At 38.9% G+C, this 21706-nt stretch overlaps 1 long non-coding RNA gene across 6 annotated transcripts in view; it reads right to left on the reverse strand.

Annotated features, from left to right (window-relative positions):
• The window catches only part of LOC103378990 (uncharacterized), a 189645-nt gene extending 169475 nt beyond the window's left edge, over positions 1–20170 (reverse strand). For 2 of the 6 annotated variants that reach the window (XR_521549.3, XR_003049714.1), the window contains exons 1-3: positions 19995–20159; positions 18780–18892; positions 7655–7801 (exon numbers count right to left, since the gene is read on the reverse strand). This is a non-coding gene — a long non-coding RNA (uncharacterized LOC103378990). Of the gene's footprint in view, positions 1–5271; positions 7186–7654; positions 7802–18779; positions 18893–19994 lie in introns of those variants that run through there. The other 4 variants (XR_001760039.2, XR_003049713.1, XR_003049712.1 and 1 more) reach the window with 4 other exon arrangements.
• Between the last annotated feature and the right edge of the window lie 1536 nt (positions 20171–21706).

The following is a 21706-nucleotide window of genomic DNA, read 5'->3' on the forward strand; positions in this document are numbered from 1 at the left end:
AGGGGGGGGGGGGGGGGGGGGGGGGGGGGGGGGGGGTGGGGGTAAGCACCATACTGTCCCTGCATTTACTCTCCTTCACTATGCTCTGCTAGGTGCTGATTTGGGAAAATTTGCAATTCAAAACAACTTTTTGAAAAGAATATTTTTTCGTCTCATGAATACAGAATTTGGAAGCCAGGGTGTAAATTGCACATAGCAACAACGAGAGAACATTCGATGGTTAGCCTCCCCTGGTAATGTAAAAAAACAGGTAAACTACAAACAGTTGAGGAAACTAATAATTGTGTCCTGTTTTACTTCACATACACAAACTTGTGTGTACAGTATTTGTCAACCACAATTTAACACAGACAAAGTTCTGTATATTCCAAAAGGAGGGGAAAAGAATCCTAAATAATTACATGTTGTGCAAACAACAACGAGCTGTATCCTGCAATCTGTCTGCAAGAAAAGTCTCTTGTCTTAAAAATACAGTAAACACCTCATATTTATTCTTGAGGGAAGCCACAACAGTGGATTTTCACACCAGCAATTCTAAACAAATGAAGCTCTTTCCTACAAAGTAAAATTACACATGCACACGATCATTGTTTATTCATACAATGCTAGTGCTTCACACGTTGTTTACACACAGGGTGTGTTTCATAGGGATCTTTATGCTGATTCCTAACATGTGTATGACATGCCAAACGACAATGATTCAGGTGTCGTGATCTGAGCTCCAGCAGGGTTTGCTACATGTCAGGGAAGTGAGAGGGCAAGGCCACGAGTGAGGGATAAGTAGGAGTGGCGAAGAGGCAGGAGATTGTGGGCATGAGGACCCCGGGGCTCACAGAGGGAGCTAGGTTAAGCCAGTTAAGGGTATTAGACCTCCTGGCTGATGAAAAGAGGCCCTCCCAGATAAAATTGAACTAAATCTGGCCTAAATCCACCCAACAAAGAGACCTCAGACTTTACTATTGTCCAGAGCAGAGTAAACAGGGGGTCCTGGATAAGCCTCACTTCACAGGGGACAAAGGAAGAGGGATGAGGAACAGATCTTACCCCAGTAGGCAAATGTAAGGATACAGATCACAGGGTTAGACACACTCAAACCTATCAGCTGCTACAGGCCTCTGCCCTCACAACACTCCACTAAAGCTTAAACAAGCCATAAGTTCTCCGCTGACCTTGACACAGCATGTCTCCTGTAAGTGCTTACATATTGCCCTGAAGACAGCAGTGAAGACGTCTTTGTGTCGAGTTCCAGGCTCTTGGACAGACATCTCCAGGCATTTCTCCTTTCTTCCTTCTGGCTTTTTCATGCATTCTGGCATTTCTCTTTCATCCACTAAATGGATTGTTATTCCATTGTGTCTATATGACATCTGAAGGATCAAACTTCCATCATCCCATTCAGTAAAGCATGAGGTGATTTTACCAGCTGGCTGCTGGGCACTTGGGTGCTTTGAGAAAAAAGATCACAGAGCAAGAACAAAAAAAAGCCCTCATCTCACTAGAGAACTTTCCAGAAAAGCAAGCATAATCATCCCGTTAATGGTTTTAATTGAGGCATCATCATAGCCGTCACACTCCAGCTGAACCTAGCAGGATAAATGTGTGTTCAATTTAGATCTATCAAACACTCCCAACCACTACTGCTGGAAAAACAAAGAGGGCCCCTGGCCCACGGGCCTTGTTCAATTCACCTGGCAATCATATTATGACACTCGGTTTTTTTTTATCTGCTTCATATTATCTCTGGGAAAACAAACCCCTTCATCTTTACTTATATGCCAAGACAATTGTTCTGGAAAAACCTTTGGCAGCCTACATTCACTTGAAATGTAGAGAAGTAGGCGTCAGGTACTATTACACTGAAGGGTGAGAGAAACAAGTGCTTTTTGTAAACACATATTCATACACAGTGACGAAGGTTAGTGTGCAATCTTGTAAGAAGAGCCGACGGTGATTGAGCAATTATTAGCTAAAGAAACCAAAACAGTGTGCACACAACAGAAGAATGTAAAAACAAAGGAGCCATTCAGCAGCAGTAACACCCAAGGTGTTTTCATAGTGACGGCCATCATCAACTGAAAGAAATGAAAGATAACCACCTCGGGCGACCAGGTGCTTCTTCCATTTCCCATGAGTCTGTTCACAGCATGTTGAGCATTTCTCAGTGTGTGTGTGGGTGTGCTCAAGAATTCATTTTAAAACAAAGGCTCAATTGAGAAAATTAAAGTCAGGGTAGGAGATCTGGTGACAGTGTGGATGATGTCGTCAACAACCCATTCAGAACGATTGTCACCATGACTGCAAATGCCCATAATACTTTTGCTGGAATGAAGGTTTACTTAAAGGTCTATTTATCTTTCATGACAATTTAAATGTGGAATGTGACCAAAATATAACAAAAATGACAAAGCTTTAGTGTCAAACAATTACCCTGTACACTACAATACTGCTGGGTGACAAAAACATAAAAAAATATTTCCAACTCTTTAAAAACAAAAATAAAGTGCAGTTACTGGTATAGAAACCATAAAAATGTGCATGTTATTCAGTGGCTGGGTTTTACTACATTGTTGTATGTCAGTGCACAGGCTGGTGCATGTGTGCAGGCTCCAAATGAGCAGGAGGAGGGTAGAGGTCCCATCAGAACCCTGGCAATACGAGACGATAAATAATCCAGCTGAAGTCAGCCGTAAGGAGAGTCTGCCTGTCAGTCCTCTTACACCAGAACAGCCTGGGGTTATCATGACGTGCCAGCACATTTGGTGTGAGCGTTTGACTGCTTCACCTCCTAATCGCGCCTCCTCCGGGCAGCGCTCTCCTGGGAGACCTCCCATCTTCTCCTCTCCATGCTCCCACCCTGTCAGCAGGCTCTCCACTGTAATACTGGAGAGTCACTAAACTGTGTAGGTGGAAAACATGAGAAGTTGTGGAGTGTGTGTAAACTCTGCTTAACATACATTTATCAGTTGATAATCACCGCAATGACTCAGTTATCTGTACAACGACATTGTTTGATAAACATATGTATACTGTAGATGCAATACTTTAACAGGGATCGTAAAATGCGATAACTGAAAATTACTAGCATTTCTTCAATCATGTTCGCCCCTTGTTAAATTAAAGTTGAAGTCAATTACCACACTAGAGAGTTTGCCTTACTTAAGCTTAAGTTTGTTTTGTTTTTCTTCACAATGCTAAACCTAAACCTCCCCAAAACTGTCTTCGTAAAATTTAATGCAGTTTTAAAATAACAGAATTCCTAACAAGCCCGTCACCAAATCTCAAATCTGTCTCAGGAATGTTGGATGTGCAATTTAAAAGAAGGTGCAGAAGAAAATGATATAAATCCCTGCACCACAGTAAACTGCCGTGTGTCATAGCTGACTATTTTAAGGTTGTGAGTGCATGAATCAATGGTTTGAGTTAGTTATAAAGAGAAATAATTGACAGCAAGCTTTCTTCTCTCTTCTGAGATATAACCATGTTAAACAGCAGGCAGGTTTGTACAGAAGGACTCAACCACGTTTAACACCATCTTCCAACTGCACATATTGTGACAGTGTCACAACTGTTTTTGTATCTTGTAAGCATCTATTTCCATGGCAGATGCAGGCTGTTTTGTATGCGGTCCGCACTGGCCGCATCCTACTCTGTGGCTTGTTGTTCTGCCCATTTCTGAACCCACCCATTTATTTTGGTTTGTCTTAAACTATATTTATATTTTCACTCCAACAAGTGGGATGTGTAAAAAAAAGCAACACACAGTTTAAGGAGGAAACTCCAAAGAGCTTTGCTTCTTTAGGTCACACAGAGTCAAGAGTTACTATATATCTGCAGTGTGTAGACCGGTCCACTCCCCTAAGCCAACTTTTTATTAGACGTAGCATGTTTTAAACGGTATACAATTGAAACACAAAGATAAGCTTGACTTGTTGACAAAGACAGACACTTTACACATGGTCTGATGTCTAACACATGTATTTGTTCAGGCACAAAATTCTTGGAAACCAAGATAAATAATAGCACAATGAAAAGAATACCATTCCTCAGAAAGGCCTATGATGTAATGTCTCTGTGTTCACATCTGACTAAATCTTTCACAGTATTTTGATCCTGGCACCACATGAAACACTGAGCGGGCAGGTTGTACTGGCAGGTTGTACTGGCTTTCCATGCATAACATTCTGTTTCAATCAGTTTTTGAACAAAGGATCAATCCAACAGTCTTTGGTTACAGAGGGTTCTGTCAGTTTGTGATCTGTGAGATTAATGATTTTTGTAATCAACCTCTAAAATCTATTTTACAATTAATTTAATTTCCTACAATAATTCAATAAAGCTGAAAATTATAAGGGACACTGTGACTTTTTGCTAGATTAAAGCTACAATATGAACAGAACAGTTCCAAGGGCATAGGTACCACTAACACACCAGACCTAAAGAGACTTTTAAAAGTTTTATAGTTTTTAAAGTCTTTATATTATGATATATAATAAAAATTTGTGCCACCTAAATAGTTCACAGTATGTCCATGTTGATCTCAGAGTTCACTTGGACTCCTGTTGCTTTTTAAAGAAGCCAGTGACTAAAAGGAGGCTGACACTCCTGTCCACCTACAGAAATCTCCTTCTGACGGTAGAAAATCTGACAGCTCCACTCCAAAGAGCACTGCGGAGAGTGAGCAAAAAAGCCACAGCTAAAATGTGAAGGCTTAAATGATGCAAGACAGTGGGCAGCTACTCAGGAGGATGAATCAGAATTTTTCAGTGCATGGGTATACACTCTAAATATGAATTATTAAGCTGCTATCATACCTCCATAGTATGAAAATAAATCCAAGGTTGGATGGAATGAGAAGGGGCACAGGTAGTGGACCTGAATACTGATGTATAAATAGATTCCCAAAGAGGTGTATGTACTGAAAGGCCACGAGGAAGCACAGCTGCTGCCCCAGGTCCATGCATATGATCTTGTGTTCTACCAGAGCAGGTGGGTCAGAGTACGGGCTATAACCTTTTTTTACAATGATTAGACGTGCAGATTTTAAAAACAAGGTTTCTCAGCACAATACATGAAAAAAAATGGGTATACAGCATAAAATCAGATAAAATCAGGTATATATGTTTCAAAAACATGAACCTGAAAATCACTGTAATTATTCACAACCTCTCAATTTATGGACAATGTCAGCCAACTTCACAGGCATGCAAACTTTTAGTCCACATTTCTACTTTGCAAACAACTCTCCCATAATGCACTCAGTATGCAAATACATGCACATTACAAAACCATTTTTAAAAAACATAAAGGTAGTAAATCCAACTAAATTTAAATATTTTGAAAAACATCTTTTGAACAAAAAAAACACAAGTACATTCAAGACTAAAAGCATTAAAATCCAAATTCATAGAAAACATTCTGGCCAAGTAACACTAAAGAGGGCAAATGCAGTTGAAAAGCATCTGGAAAGTTGTTTCAAAACCAAAAAACAGTTTTGAAGCTCACAGAAGAAAGAGATATTCCATGGTTCCTACGTCAAAGTATATCTCTGCTGTAACATCTTAACAAACCACACCTGATCATAACCTCTGCACAATTCCCCCACAGAAAGTTGAATAACCCCGAACCTTTGGGTATCAAGCACAAAATCACAACCATGTGTTGAGCAGCAAACAGTAAAGGTAGTTCAGTACAGCATGGTCTGGACAGAAGTATTTGGAAACATCAAAACTAAGTCTTTGAAGTACTTTGAAACTACATGCTAAAGGATCTCATTGCAGATCCCTGTATGTCTACAACAGTTTTAGTAGCTGCTAAAACACTCATCAGATATAAAACACTAGTAATAACTCTCCTTTCCGTGAGAATAGGATTGAAAAAAAAGTGATGTTTGTACATTATCAATGCTATCAAAGCATACAGATCCTGGTTTGTCATACAGATCATATTGTTTCAGTAAATCTCCTGAAGCTCATACCACATATTGTTTGCATTTTCACATCAACTTGAACCATCATCTTATGTATGCCAGTATAAGCTGATGTGACCATAGTCAAATGTTCCAATGCAGTATTTCTCTTTGTATTTGTGAAGTTGAAACTTGCTCTCTTTCTGTCCGTCCCGATCTATTGTTAATTACTGTTTCGTGATTTTTGATTGACATTCTTAAATCACAAAAATACATCTGAGAAGACCTTTGGTCAATTTACTTATATTTAAGTCTCTCACTCTATATATTCTATATTGGGACACCAGTGAATTTCAGTTGACGTTAATGTACATTTATTTTGGTCTCTTTCTCAAATTCTTCTTCTCTTTGATTTTACCTTCCTTGACAGATGTTATTCTGAGGCATTTGACAGGTGTATTTTCTGCTCTATGGATGTCTTCTGAATCATTGTAAGGCCTTCGTCCTGGTACGTATTTTGTCCTGAATGTTACTGAAAAAGCTACGATCAAGATATTGGATGCTATAAATAAAAACAAAGGGAAGCGGAGAATAGTCAAGTGAGAGCAGTTGTTATTGCTGCAGCGTTAGCTTGTGAGGGCTTGTAGAGTGACAAGTTTCCTTTTACATACAACTGTCTTTATGTGCCTGTCAAGAGTATCCAATGGTTTCTTGGAACGTCGACCCTAAAAAAACCAAACTGGACCACAATAAGAGAAAAAAGAGCGTTTCCTGTATTTTTTCCTGATAGATTGCTTCACTATCTCAGTGTTTAGTTCCTATCTCTGTCTCTCTTTTTCCTCTTTTAGACCTCAAGCACTGATTTTCAGAGCAGAATGAAGGAAGTATTTTTATTTTAATTCAATCTAAATCTAGAATGTTAGAATAAAAATTAGAAATGAGAGTTCAGAGTGAGATGACACTGAGAAAGAAGGAACTCTCTCTACTGGATCACCGTAATATTTAACATTACTCACACAGTAATGTGTGGTAGACTACTGCATGCTGTTGATTTCAATGCCGTGAGCTTGACTGTTGAGCGTGATGAGAAAAGGCTGACTTCCTGTTGCCTCTATATCACTTGACAGCCGAACACTGAGGCAGTGGAACACACCATGGTTCGGGGATCTCACCTGGCACATCTCGCGGTGTGACCAGTAGGAGGTGATGGGGTCTTATTGACTTGTCTTTTGTGATAGACACTGGTTGGCTGACAGCGCAGCATGCAGCATTTCTGGATGCTGAACCACAGAGCACAATCCATCAATTCCTCTGCCTAGCAACCATTTAAACCAACACCCATATCTCTCAACAAATAGTCGTTGACAGCCATTAATATAAATGCTAAATGTTCTATTAGAATCTAAGAAGCATCAAAATGCATTATATTTGCTTTACTAAAGATCTATAAACATGTTACTCTGAATGTTCCCCGCAGAACAATTTGTCACTAAATGAAACTTCACTCAACCTTCATTTATCATAATTTTGAGGGTAAAAATAACATCTTAGCGCTCTGCTTAACAAACAGTTCACAGATAGGATGTGTATTGTTCATTTTATACGAGAACAACATGTTCTTTGTGAACAGGAAAAGTTGGAATGCCATGTTTTTTATCATATTACATGTGTTTCTGCTCTGAGATAAAGTAATTGTCTTGAGGACCGAGCACCTCTCCTCAGACAGGGAGTGAATTGAGATGAACTTACTTGAGGTGAACTCCTAATCAGCTGCCAGACGCGGACACTTCCTCTGATGACTGGTGAAAGGTATTCATTGGAGAGGGGTGTAACATCATTGCATCTGATTGACTTGGCTTTCAAGCAGCGTGGGTTAAGGGGGCTCCTGGGGTTCGCCTGGTCAGCCATAACAAGAGAGAGAAAGGGAGGAAGATGGAGAGAGAAAGAAGGGGAGAGAGGCAGAAAGAAAGCACTCTTCAATAAATAGGTAGTCCATTGAGAATTCTGCAGCACTCTAATGGAGCCTCATCACAGCCAGTCAGTCAGTCAGGTGAAACAAGGTCTAACAGTGTTCTAATGAAGACAGCCCCACACTGAGTCTTCTTCAAACTGCCCAACTAAAAAGCAGAAACACTTATTTGCCTCCCTATTTCGGGGCAATATCAGAACAATGAAAGAGACCCAGTTCTAAGAGCGACAGCCAACAAATGCTTATGCTCAACAACCGTCAACGGACTGAATACAGCTGAGTTACAGCAGTAGGGGCTCCACTGAATCAGTGGAGCAGTGAAGTGCTTTAAGTCATCAGTGTATACAAGACTCCAGGCCAGAAGCTGAAATTACAATGGATGCATTTGTCTAAACTCAGAGAGTCATATCAGTGATTTGTCCGTACTTTTCATGTACTGCGCACAATGTATAGCACACACATTCTTTCTATAACAAAACATATCCAATGTGGTAAAACAAAAAAACAGAAGAAAAAAAAACACTGAGCTGTCACTCAGCCCTACAACTTTCAACCCAACGCTGTTTTTTTGCGTTCAAATAAAATGTATTTGATTTTAATGTTCTATATAGATCACAACACAAGTCAAACAAAGTTACCTTGTGTTAGAACTAAAGTTCAATGTACATGTTTGAAAAAGTCTTCAGTTGCTGTACTGACAGCTGTCATTAAAAGAAACACATAAAGACCATAATTCCTTGTGTTTGTGCCAGTGTCCGTCCACCCTTTCCTTCATCCCCCAAAGCCATAAACTTGGGGGAAATACGATGTTACCTGAGACTGTCTGAAGCCTATTTCATGGCCACATAGAAAACACTTTGAGATCTATCTCAAAACAGTTGATAAACTAGGGAGTCAATCACTGCCACTTTCCACCGAACCCAGTGGCACTGCCTAAGGACACAGCCGCTGGGTCAGCCAATAACTTAGCCAGTTGTCTCTGCGGTAGGTTCTCTCATTCTTTCACAGGGCTGCTGAGGGCTAAAGCATATGCTACGAATTCCCAGCTGCAGCTCCCATGGTAAACAAAGACATGGGATGCGTTTAATGCAGCTCTATTGGTTTCTCCAACTGACCTTTAGGTTTACATTTTTCCTCCTCAACAAATTGCTAAAGTTTTAAGAATGATGCCACATTGCTGTAAACAATGTTGGTGAGTAAGGCATTGTGTATGTAAGACTGAATGACAGAGCTCGACACCTCTTGACCTGAGGCTCCAAAGGCAAAACTCAGTCAGGTAGTCTGAAACACACAGCTATGCTCATTAAATATAATCTTCCATCATGGCTTAGTCATATGCACACATTTTTAAATAAACATGTCCCTAAATACACATATGAAAAGAAAGTGCTATAATTATAGTCCAAGGTTTGAAACAAAAAAAAGAAAGTTTGGAAGTTCCAGAGTCAACTGACTGTTAAGAAAATACCTTCAGTAATGTAAGCATGTGTTATAATTACAGTCGGTGTATTTTCATTGTTCAATACACTGTATAAACTAAGTTTTTACACACAATAACAGGCTTCCCAGTTGTCCACCTTGGTGTAAACAGTCTGAAAAGATTGCTCAGTGGAAGAAGCACGACTGGGGATCTGACCCGTGAGCCTTGGCAAACAAACCTTTCCATGAATTTATTTATGTTCACTTTGTTTGTACTGCATGCCTGCCTACTTCTAGTCCTGCAGGCCACTGCCCACACTGTAACTCATGTACTAAAACACAATCATAGAGTGAAACAGTTTTAACAAACGTCTGCTCTTTTTTTTCCCCCACTCAAAATGGACAGTGCCCAGTTTGCCCTTCTGTTGGCAGAGAACATAATTACAGGGTTTGTAGGTTTGTATTGGAATATTGGGGGCTAGATAAAGCCATCATTCCTACACATTAACTCTCTCAAACACACACACACAGTTGATCCAGAAACCAGCACTGGGCACAAAGCAATCAGGACAAGTGTATTATCTTTATGGTACAAGTCTATAATTAGTTTTCCCCTTGTTACAGAGTGGGCATATGTTTCATGAAAGAATGAAAAGAAAGATTACTTCAAACCTTAACCCGGTCCTATTTCTCAGAGATAGTTACAGCAGGCAAAGATAAGAGGAGAGCTACAGGGAGGGACTTTTAATGTGTCTCCATATCAGTATGTGAGAAGTTCATAGTGGAATAGAGGAGCCAGAGGCTTATTTCTTTAAATCACTACATTCCCATGCACTGTCTCTTCTCATTGTTAAGACGTCAATGAGATGGGAATTAAATTTGAATTATATATATATATATATATATATATAGTAACATTTTGTAACAACAGTGGTCACATTTAATAGTAATTACAAGTTTAGACGTTTTACTTTACAAATGAAAAAATAGCTCTTAATGGTTAATTCCCTGATCCCATCCTCCCTTTCTGCAGCACAGGTCTATTCACAACTGTCATTCAAAAATAAACCTGTCAAACAGAAGACCAGGTCATGAGAAAGAAAAGATAGAAGGGGGAAAATGAAAAATAAAGTGAGAAAAATCTGAAGACCAGAGGAGAGGGCAGGAGAGTGGTGTCCTGGGAGCAGAGAGGGCTACAGTGCCGTGATATTGAGCGGCTGGAAGAACACAGACTCTGATTTCTTCCCCTTCTGCTTTTTTCCCTTTCAAAGAGCACTTGAAAGCTCTTCTGAGGTATGGAGCAGGTGGGAATGTATGTAAAGACAGACCGGGTCTGAGGATGGGCAGGGCTGGTTAAGGCAGCTCCTTCTTTTTCTCTCCAACTCAGAAGTGTAACACTCTGAGGTCCAAAGGCACAGCAGCCCAGAGCTCCAGCCTGGCATCTCAGAGGAGCCTTCAACTGGCCAGAGGTGAAAATTGCAAGAGGAACTGAGCAACCAGGTTGAAGACCAGGCACAAAGACTGCACAAAAAGTATCTGCACTTGGAAAAAGGAGAGCAATGCTGAGACACATTTCAACTGATACTTGCCTTGCCATTTGGGCATTTGAAAGAAAAGTCAAGATAACCAACTGTCTAGTGCAGATAATCAAACAACCCCACTTCTTACTTGTCTAAACTTGTTTTAACTTGAATATCAATTATATTCCTCATTGTTCTCCCAATTATTAAACAAGAAACTAACTGTATTTGATCTTAAACTATGATCTAGAACTTTAATTATTCCCATGAGGAAAATAGCTTAAATATATTTATTTATATATATGTGTATTTATGCCTCTAATCCTTTGACAACTAATACTTTTGACACATAGGCTTCAGCAGATAACCAAAATATTTGGGTAAAACCATGTTTGGTGATATATAAAAGGCTAAACCCCAAATATGAATAAACCTCGACTGTGTCATTCCCAATTCAAGCGTGACAGCCTTGCACTTGATTGATATTAAATGACAGTGAGGCCTTCACTGTCAGCACTGTGCTGTGTGCTATTAAATGAAGTTGAAGGTAAGACTGCAGCATCAAGTGTGGTATTGGAGAAAGTACGAGTGTAGTAGTGACGCAATCCTGAATTTTTTTTAAAGTTTGCTCTTTAATATAATTGATCAAAACAACAGCCGAGCTTTGAACGCCTGGTCTTCTGAGAGCAACTTCAAACAGTATCAATTATAGAAATCACCATGGAGTAGAGGAGTCGATTCCTTATCAATAAAGTATTCAGAGGCAATCGTAAAGAGATTAAGGGCCAGAGGAGCCGAGTGAAATCCAAAGAGTGGGATAACTCAGCTGAATGGTGGATGGTCCAGTAAACTCAGGAGCTTCAGATGATCAAACAGAGACTATTGAATCTAACATTGAATAAAGCTTCAGTGGAAGAAGATGTTAATACAGTGTAAGCCTCTGTGGAGCAGCTTTCAAGCGTTCAGTTATGTATGTGGACTGAGACACATTACAATACTCTAACAAACAATAATGGATAATAAGCATACAATACTTAGCATTGTTGTATACAAATAATAAACTTTGAGAAATGAATGAGAAAATAAACCATGTGAAAGAAGAATGTTTCAAGCAAACTAACAATTAAAGGAAAGAAGTCCTACTATAACACAGACAATGTTTACACATTTTCCTGCATTTAAATTGTATTATTTTATTACACACTGCTCTGATGAAATAACAAAAAAATATTATACAGAGGTATTTATTATGATACCCTACTGACTCCTCATTTGTCCTTATTAGAATCTCCCTAATGTGACATGTGTATGAGGCTCAATGACACACCTGGAAAAGTTAAGAAAACAAAAGTGTATTTTATCCTTGGAAAAAAACATATATATATATATACAGTATACGTGTGTGTGTGTGTGTTTTTTGCGTCTACTCAACTTTATTTAACTAATTTAATACATTTTTTTAAAAGATTTTTTATATCTTAAGACACATTTTCCAGCCAAGTGAATACGTTGGTTATTTACAAGAAATCCTATTTTTTTAAAGCTTGTTTTGTAGCTGACAAAAAGAAATTAATTGTTTAACAAGCATTAGCTGATGATTAAAACACTAAGGAGTGTTATCAGATTGTCTCTGATCTACCCCACAGAAAACAAATACCCCCGTGTACACATTTACTGACAAGCATACACAGAAATATACATGGTCCTCCCGGGTGTCGGCGCTCCACTGTATAGATCTATTGACAAAGTCATGCCATATCAGTGACACCTTCGATCTTTACAGGCCTTTCTCCCTGAAAGCCTCTGTTGCAACACAATCATTACAAATTGATTGCAAAATAGCTAACAATCATGATTAAATCATTAAATTCGTGTCTGTGCTTCAGAGAATGGGGAGAAAATTAACTTCCCACCAACCTCATTTTTTTCAGGACACGAAATAATGATTTTCTGCCAGTCTAATTACAAAGCCAACATCTGATCAAGCCCGCATCCAGAGGGGATTATCACATGCGCCAGTATTAGACCTCATTACCAGCCTGAGTGCAGAATTATTACATCTTGTAATTGGACGGTGAGATTTATATACAGATCAGGCTGGTTTCTGTAAGATTGTAATTACAGGCTTCGTTGGTTAGCTACTTATCAATCAGCACTGGAGAGCAGGAAATCAGCACGTGGAGGAGCATTTCATTAACCCCTTGATCTGTCACAGGAGGAAAACACAGTACCTTCCATGTGTGTTTAAGGGAAACAGCATCGTGTACATATCAAACAATTCATTACACCCTCCTCTGCCCAACACCTTGTCAGATAATCCCTTTACATTGTTGATTTTTAAGTGAACAATTACAGGAAATTTGACTAATTTTTTTTTTGTTAACAGAGGCTCATTTCCAATTCCTTTACATTCAAGACAGATGTGCAGACTGAGTCCTCATTAAGGGCTTTATCAAACAACTTTCTTCGATTCAGTTGGTCAAAGGTTAAATTGTTCACTTTACCCTGCAGAGTGAGAGAGCGTATGTGCATCTGTGCGAGACATGTATAGATGTTTTCATGTCCCAGTGTTTGCCTGAAGCCTGTTCTTTCTGCCTTTAGCTCCTGTAAATTATTGAACACACTTTTTTCTCCCTTTTTTTTTCTTGAAGAGACCTTAATTAATGGACCGGGACGCTTGTTAAATACTCCTTTTTGCATGGCACAAATGTGCCAAGTACGATTAAACAAGGCCAGCATGCTCTAGTAGATCTGCAGAGAAAAGGAGTGAGACAGAAGACTTTTGCAGCCATCAACATCATTCCTCATCACAACTCCAGCAAAGGCTGCTCCACTTACAAACAGGTCACTTGAGATAAACCAAAGAAAATCTTCTCTGACAATTGTCAAGCTCCGACACCTTTTACATATGGTAATAAATTGAAAATGGGAGTGGAGCAAATCTTTTGGTAAATGGAACGAAAAATGACAGACGGGAAAAACGAGAGGTTTGTGTAACGTGAAGCTGATGGAACAGCTAATTTGCTGTTTGCAATACTGCCAGTCAGCAAGAAAAAAAAAAGCCTTCCATCCACATGTCAGGGTGACACAGGCGGGGAAGAAACAAAACCATCAGCACCTCTCTTCACAGTTAACACCCATGCAACTTAGTTTCTCGCTGCATATCACCGCACCCTCCCTTCAACAATCAATACAGGCCTACATTTTATGAGACAAGGAGTTAACTTGTTCAATTATGCCACAGACAGCTCTATTCTTTTGTAACAAGTAATCTGGGTAGTGAAATCAATACTGACAGGCTCATGGCACGCTAGCTAATTTCATATTACCTCCAGCCAATGGTGGGGCAGCTCGTAATGGAGATGCAGTTCCACTTGATTATAACGAAGGAGGGGGGGATCAATACTTCACACTGAAACACACACACACACACAAACACACCCCTGTTAACATGCCATATGCACACACAAGGAAAAAGGTCTTATTTTCTACACCAACACATACAGCAAAAAGAGAGCAAACCTGCCACTTCAATGTTCCCAAGGGTCTACGCACAAACACACAAATACACACACACTGGTTTCCATGAGTTGTGAGTTGTACTTCACATGGACATAATCCACTCACTAACCCCTGTTCCAAAAGTTCCTCTAATCTTAACCCTAACTCTAACCCATCTTTAATTCTAATCATAACTCTACAACTCTAAACTTCCTTCTTCCTCCTCAATGGGGACCTGAAAGAATGTCCCCACAAGGACAAAGTGTCCCCAAAACAAACCGTTTCACAAAAATGTCCCCACTGGTATAGTCATACCTAGACGAAACACACACAGATTTGTCTGACTCATGGCAGATGGGATGGGGAGTGGATGGGGGTCCAGGGTCTTAACCCTCGCCCCAAATAAATTACACCTTCAACCGTCAGTGCGCACACAAACACACACACACGCTTTTCAAACTGTCAAGCAGTTATGGAGAAAAAATTTCACATTCTTATTCACTGATCTTCGTCTGAATACATACACACACAAAAATGCAATTAACACTTGACTTCTTCACAACAAGGTCGTAATCTGATTCAGAGGTTGACTTGTGAGCGAGGGGGAAAAAAATAATGGGGAGGATAACCTTCAGATGGTGGCTCAAGTCTTTGACCTCTGCAGCTAATTACAAATTAAACTGCATATCTTCTTTTGTAAAGAGAAAATATCTTCTTTCTCTTTTTCCCATTATTGTTATCACTCTGTGGGATTATCCGGGGACTAAGGGGATGATGTTGTCTAAGCCGATGTCAACTGTACAATTACTCCACTCATCCATCCTTTTCCAAGAAAAATAAGACACCGTAGATTAAGATAAGCCATCTTGGAAAACAATGGGGATGTAAAGCCTTTGACAATTACTGAGTACATGCAGCACAGGGTGAAAACAGCTCTTGGTAAACAAGCTAAATAGGCATTAGAATAAACTCTGACATTCCTTTTTTCATAACTTTCTATAATGCAATTTTGGATTTATTGCACCCATTAATATTAATTCCAAAACAGGTTAGGCTACAAACACTAAGACAATGGCATAATTTGTTTTTTAATGCAGCCAGAAGAAGAATGGATGGCAAACGTTGAGAAAATATCACAACCTTGTTGAAAAAGAACCAAATTAAATGCACTTTAATCTAAATATCCTTTACTGCGACTCATTGGGCTGCTTTGATATCACAGCCACTATTACATATGGAGCAAGGGTTATCAAGCAGACTGGCTTGCAACTCTGTGGCTCATCAGTACTCAAAGCATTTTAAAGGTTGCTAGTGGAACAGGGAGCACTGGGCCCTTAACCAAGGCATGACCTTTCACCTTAAAATAGGTCTCTGCTATTAAAGGGAGATATTTCATCATTAACAATTCAGTGTATAAATCCCAAAACAACAAAATGCAAAAAAAAATAATAGGTGCAAGTGCAAGTTCAATGTAGAGTTCATATTTAGCATATTTTTGAGAAGTCCAGTAAAATGTGTATAATATTATGTCAATGGCAGCTTTCATAAGAATAGTTGTAGATTTAAAAATAAATAAATTCATGGTTTACAAATGTGTAAGATGATTTCTTGCAATTTTGTAAACCATAATTTTATCCCAAAAAAACTATGTTTTGGCTTGACTGGTGAATATCTTTTTTAAAACATGTTTTCTAGACTTTAACAAATAAAGCTCTTGTTTTGAATCGTGTCAAATTACTGCTGTGGATGTGTTTGCTTACCCTTCCTGATGGTACAGATACTGATATAAGAGATCAATAGGCTCTTGTTGTACATGTGCAGTCATGCAGTTGTACACGTGATCATTCACACTGGGATACAGAGAGTGGGGTTTGAGAGATTGAAGATTCCAACTTGCTCTTGCCCATTTTCACCTCCCATTATCTGATTAGCCTCCCATTTTTCCCCCATCAGTGCAGTGACCTGGATTTGGTAGGACTGTGATGGTCAGCCAGGGCGGGGTCTGCTCTGAGGGGCTAAACCATTTGAGGGTGGCAGAACCATAAATCTGTGGCAGCAGGAGAGAAGAGAGAAGGGGATTTATAAAGATGTTGTGCTTGACCAGCCCACTTGTGGACACTGTGATGAATTCACAAGCACATTGCCAAGGCAAACTACTTCATTATACCATGGCCCAGTGGTCATTAATCTCCCTGGGAGGCCAGAATCCTGGGGGATCGCCAGACCAGAGAATTTATTCAGGCCTGGAAGTACCCATTTCATTAGGCATTCAATCTGTTCAGTCCCGCCCCCACCCCCCCCACCCCCCCTCTCTCCTTCTTTCTCTCTCTCTCTCTGTCTCCATCTCTCCATCCAACATTATTACTCTGTGCTCTTTGTTTAAAACTAACAAATGTTTAGTGTATTCAAAAAGATCAACAAAGACCATAATTTGTACAACTGTATTTGTTTAAATTACTGCTGTCACATTTAATCGGAAATTATTCAGATTAATTTTTTTTTCATTTTAATACATTAGAACATCAACGGCCACTTAATATCCAATACTTCCACTGCCATCCATGTTTCGTTTTTTTAACACACACAAGATACAGTATAGCGTGTTATTTGCACAGACAGAGAGGAGTTCTCATTTTCTCTGAAACACCAGCAACTCCCAACACACCTTGGTCTCTGACATCTGGCCTGCGTTAAACCAGCCTCACAGGGCGCAGGAGTAAGTCTACGGCTGACGAACTGACTGACACAACTGACAGAACTGCCAAATGGAAGTCCAAGGAACTGTAGACTGATTAATATTGTTGAGGAAGAGTTTTAATTGCTACTTGTAGAACAAGTTACTTTAATCCTTTGACACCGCATTATAAATAAGAAAGGTCATAGAAGACCATCAAATGTAAATGTGAATTTCCAATATTAAAGACAAGGTTAGATTAAAATTCAGTCAAAATGTGTCTCTGTACACAGGGTCAGTGTGAATTTACTGTAGGTACTACAGCAGCTACAGAGTAGTGCAGTGTACTGGAGACAGATTCGATTCCCAGTGGTGAAATGCAGCCGCTGACTACTTCAGTCTTGTAATGGTGTCATTACTTGGACCAAGTGCTGTCAGCCCTGCATGTTATGGAGGAGCCAACATCCAGTGATTACTTATTAATGTTTGGATTTCTTATTCTACACACACAGAAAAAAACAAATATGCCATCACCTTTATCCATTACTGTGATCAAACATGTATTTAGGCAAAGGGATGGCCACAACAGCTTGTTTTTTGTTCATGCACTCACAACAAAAACAGAAATGTGAAACACAGACATTAAGGTATTAATGGTAATCCTGAGGTCGGACGAGATAAACACTGAAGGTTAATTGGACTTTTGTCTTTGAGAGTAGACAATTGTCAGCCGTGTGTCAGACACATTATTATATACATATTAACTGCCTTCACCCAATGCAGTTCAGTAAATGTAAAACATCTCAGAGCCTTTGACTATGTCATCAGGTCTAGCTTGGAAACATGAGAAGGGTTGAAATATTCCTATGTTACTTTAACCCTCTTCCTGTTGGATTTACCTTTTATAAAGTATATATGGGGAGTCATTTCTTTAACCATGGCCCATCCCTGTGGACCTCTTACACGTTAAACACTAAATAGGCTAAATAAATAATGATGGCTTGCGCACTACGAAAGTGGTAACGTTAACGGCAGCAGGAACTAGACCTGGGTCCCACAGCAGCAGGAGTCCTTAAAGTGAATAATTTGCCTCTGCTGAGGTCGCTACATTCGAACCATTTGCCAAGTAGATTATAGAGTTTAGAGTAGCAGCCAGGCCTGAAATGCGACTCCAGGGTTCCTGCACTACTGTGGAGAAAGAGGAAAAACACCCATAAAAAAGAATGGCAAGAGGATAAGTTAAATGACTGATTACAGTAAGGTGACTTTATAAAGATATTAGAAGAGGGGATGCTAACTCTTTAGTTTCAACAGTACGTTTAAATGTTGTTATGCAGTCCAAACAATAACACGTGACATGAGCACAATAGCAGAATGTCACAACAGATTAGCTCAATATTCTTTTAACCTGATATAGGAATCTTGAATTATAAACTTATCTTCAGCCAAAAACAAAATCTTAAACTGACATTTAAAATCAAAACTTTACATAAAAAGAAACTCATTCATATTCAGGAAATTATTTTCTGTCTTCTTTTTTGGCATTATCTTGCAGCCTTTGTTGTCCATAGAATGAATGTTTCCATTTTTATATTTCCTGACCTTTTATTCCTGCTAATTTATTACCCTGTATAAAAAGCCAAAATATCAATACTTAAAAACTAAAAAAATACTCAACTATTTAAATACTGGAGGATGATGCCATATCTGCACCTGATTAAATTAAGAACTGAAGAGCATGCAAATGATAGTATGAAAGTAGATTAATCACAACAAAGTTTTGGGACTTACTAGCAATGATTTTCTTGGCACAAAGGGCATTTTTAGATTCACATTCCATTTTTGTGAGGGGTAAACAATGGGTTCAGAATTATATCTGAACAGCACAGAGCTCCAGTGAAGCCCTAGAGAAAGAAAGGAGACAACAGACCATCACTTGATCTACAGCGCCATATCGTAAATGAAGAGGCAAAAACATCAAATCCCCCTAAAATGACATCTGAACGTCAATACACGGTCCCCGCCCCTGCAGTGTGACAGTAAAAGCTGTATCGATTTCCACCCCTATTAAGAATACCACTGGGAGCAATTGAAACATACAAACTGAAGTGTCCCGGTTCAATCATGACTGATGTCTTTCACTCTGCATGATCACAGCAGTTTGAGATGCTGCTTTGAGACAGAATCAGGGAACTTTGAACTGGAAAGACTTAATAGATACAAAGGGACGGAAATTATTGTGTTTAAGAATCACAGGACAGAACGATGGAGAGACGCAAACAGCTACATAGACAAGCAGATTCTTTGGATTAACCTATTTTTTTAAGCAATTTATCTCTCCCCTCTACTTATCTGATGCTCATACAGGGGTATTGTTTAAAAATATTTTCACTGAATTATTAATAAATTATCAAAACATTTACAAAAGATATTGTTTATAATGTACTTTTAACGTTTTTCTTTACAAGATATACTGTGCACAACTGATGTAAGATATGTTTGTAAATTGTAAATACATTATTTTTAAAAACAGGGATATTGTGTGGCCGACAACTGTTTTGACGCTGTACTTAAATTATGTTTGGGTTGTAAAAAAAACAAACAAACAATGATATAGTGAGCAATATCTATTGTAATTAGGTCATTATGCTAACCGCTGCTCTTTTCATTCATTTTGTCAATAGTAATATAAACTTTTTTGTTTATTTTTAACTATGTGAAAGCAGGTGATACGTTACAAATAGTTTCCTCTGACTTTCACAACACTTTCCCAGGCGTTTATTTAAAACGCTACACCTGTTTATGTGTTTTATTATGTGTTTTTAAAACAAGTGTGTTCCTCTAAAACGTTATTGGTCCGCTGCGTAAACAAGTGCCGTGTAACCGAAGTGACAGCTCCAGTGTTGTTATATGGACATCTGTTGGGTTAGTTTACGGAGTTTTCATACTAAAACTCAGTAAAGGAGATAAATTAAAACTAAAAAAGAGCCGTAACTGGATACTTACGCGAGTTAATTATCGCTGCAGCAACACGCCTGTGTACAACGATACCTTCCGTCTCTTTTTTTGTGTTTCACTAATGAAGGACCGGTGTGAACAAACCGCACCTCAGTGAGTCCGTCTGAGTTTGAATTGAAAAAAATAAACAACAACAATATCACTGCTACTGCTTCGACGACGACTCCTACTACTACTACTAATAATAATAATATCGGGTTATCATCTTAATTTAACATTAATCATTTACTAAAAACATATGATATACGAGGGAAAAAACGGATTTAATTCAGAAAAATGAACATTGATTCAGAGCCAAGGTTAAAACTGTTCTCTTTAAAGAATACAGTACGTAAACCTTTGCAGTACTAATATACAATATATGATTTATTTGGCTTTACCTGGACTTTTAAGTTTGTCTTTTAGGTCTATCTAAAGATTAAATACCCCTCGTTTGTCCATCAACCCAGTTTCTGTCCTTCAGACTGGTCAGCTGTGATCCGAGTCTGGGTCTGCCCTCTGTAGCGTCCAACACCAAAAATAATGACTGTTTTTCTTGCACAAATTATTTTAAAATGTGTCAAAATTATGCTTCACAGTCCTCACTGCATTGTGTATGAGTATCTGACAATACTTTGTATTATTAGTGATTCCTTTAGTTTCTCCCTAGTCCCAAAAACACACCCAAACCTTTAACGTGTCTCTGAAACATGATATAACTAAAGGTTTCTTTGAGTAATGAGTCATTGATGTATTTTTTTAACCTTTCCTCCTCCTGGAGTACTAACAGCTAGAGGTAACATTACAGTTTTGCACTTTTTAATCCACATGGACAAACATCAAGTGGAAAAATGATAAAAAGGCGAGCTGAATGACCAAAGAAAATCACCTTTGTAACTTTAGATTTTAAAACCATTCCTGACTTTATCTGTAAAGTTGAAGTGCAACGGTCTTTTCTGGCTTGCATACCAGAGGTGAAAGTATTCATCTGACTTTCTTAACTACATTTTCATGACCTTTTATTTACACTGCTAAGACAGATGCACACAGACTCTTACAGATGTGCAAGCCAACAGGTGCACACAGACGTCCAATGGGCCGATCCAGATTTTCCATTTCCTCCAGCTGTGTAGCAATGCTGAGGCCATGTATCGTGATGGCAGTGATGATGCTTCATGCAGCCCTCGGGCCTCTGAAGGTTAACTTTCTGACCTCCCTCCATCCGTTCTGTCCCACACAGGCCAATGATAAACACCACACAGCTCTCACTCTCATCCTTTCTGACAGAGGTTTACATATTCATCGTCATACAGTGATTATTGCACTGACCAGATGATTAATAATATTCTTAGTGGTTGGTTATAGAAGTACTAATCATAGTACGGTATACACACAATCTACTGTACATCTCTCTATTTAATAGAAACAGAAAATATCTGATATATATATGATAAAGCAAATTAATATTTCTTTTTTGGTGAGTTGTATGTGTTCAACACAATGTAACCAACTCGAATCTTAGCATCATTAATATTATTAACAGTTTACATTTGCTGCGTTGCCTTAGTGTTACATTTTTTAGTGTTTTCCTGTCTGTCGATCCAACATTCTTGCCACTTAAAAAAAAATATTGGCTTCCGAAAAACAAGTGACAGAGAAGCGCGGACGTGGGGAACTGCTGAAAATAAAGTTTATGAAGCACAACTAAAAAGGACAAATGA

The sequence above is a fragment of the Cynoglossus semilaevis genome, chromosome 5 (assembly GCF_000523025.1).
Source record: "Cynoglossus semilaevis isolate Cse_v1.0 chromosome 5, Cse_v1.0, whole genome shotgun sequence".
Taxonomy (NCBI): Eukaryota; Metazoa; Chordata; class Actinopteri; order Pleuronectiformes; family Cynoglossidae; genus Cynoglossus; species Cynoglossus semilaevis.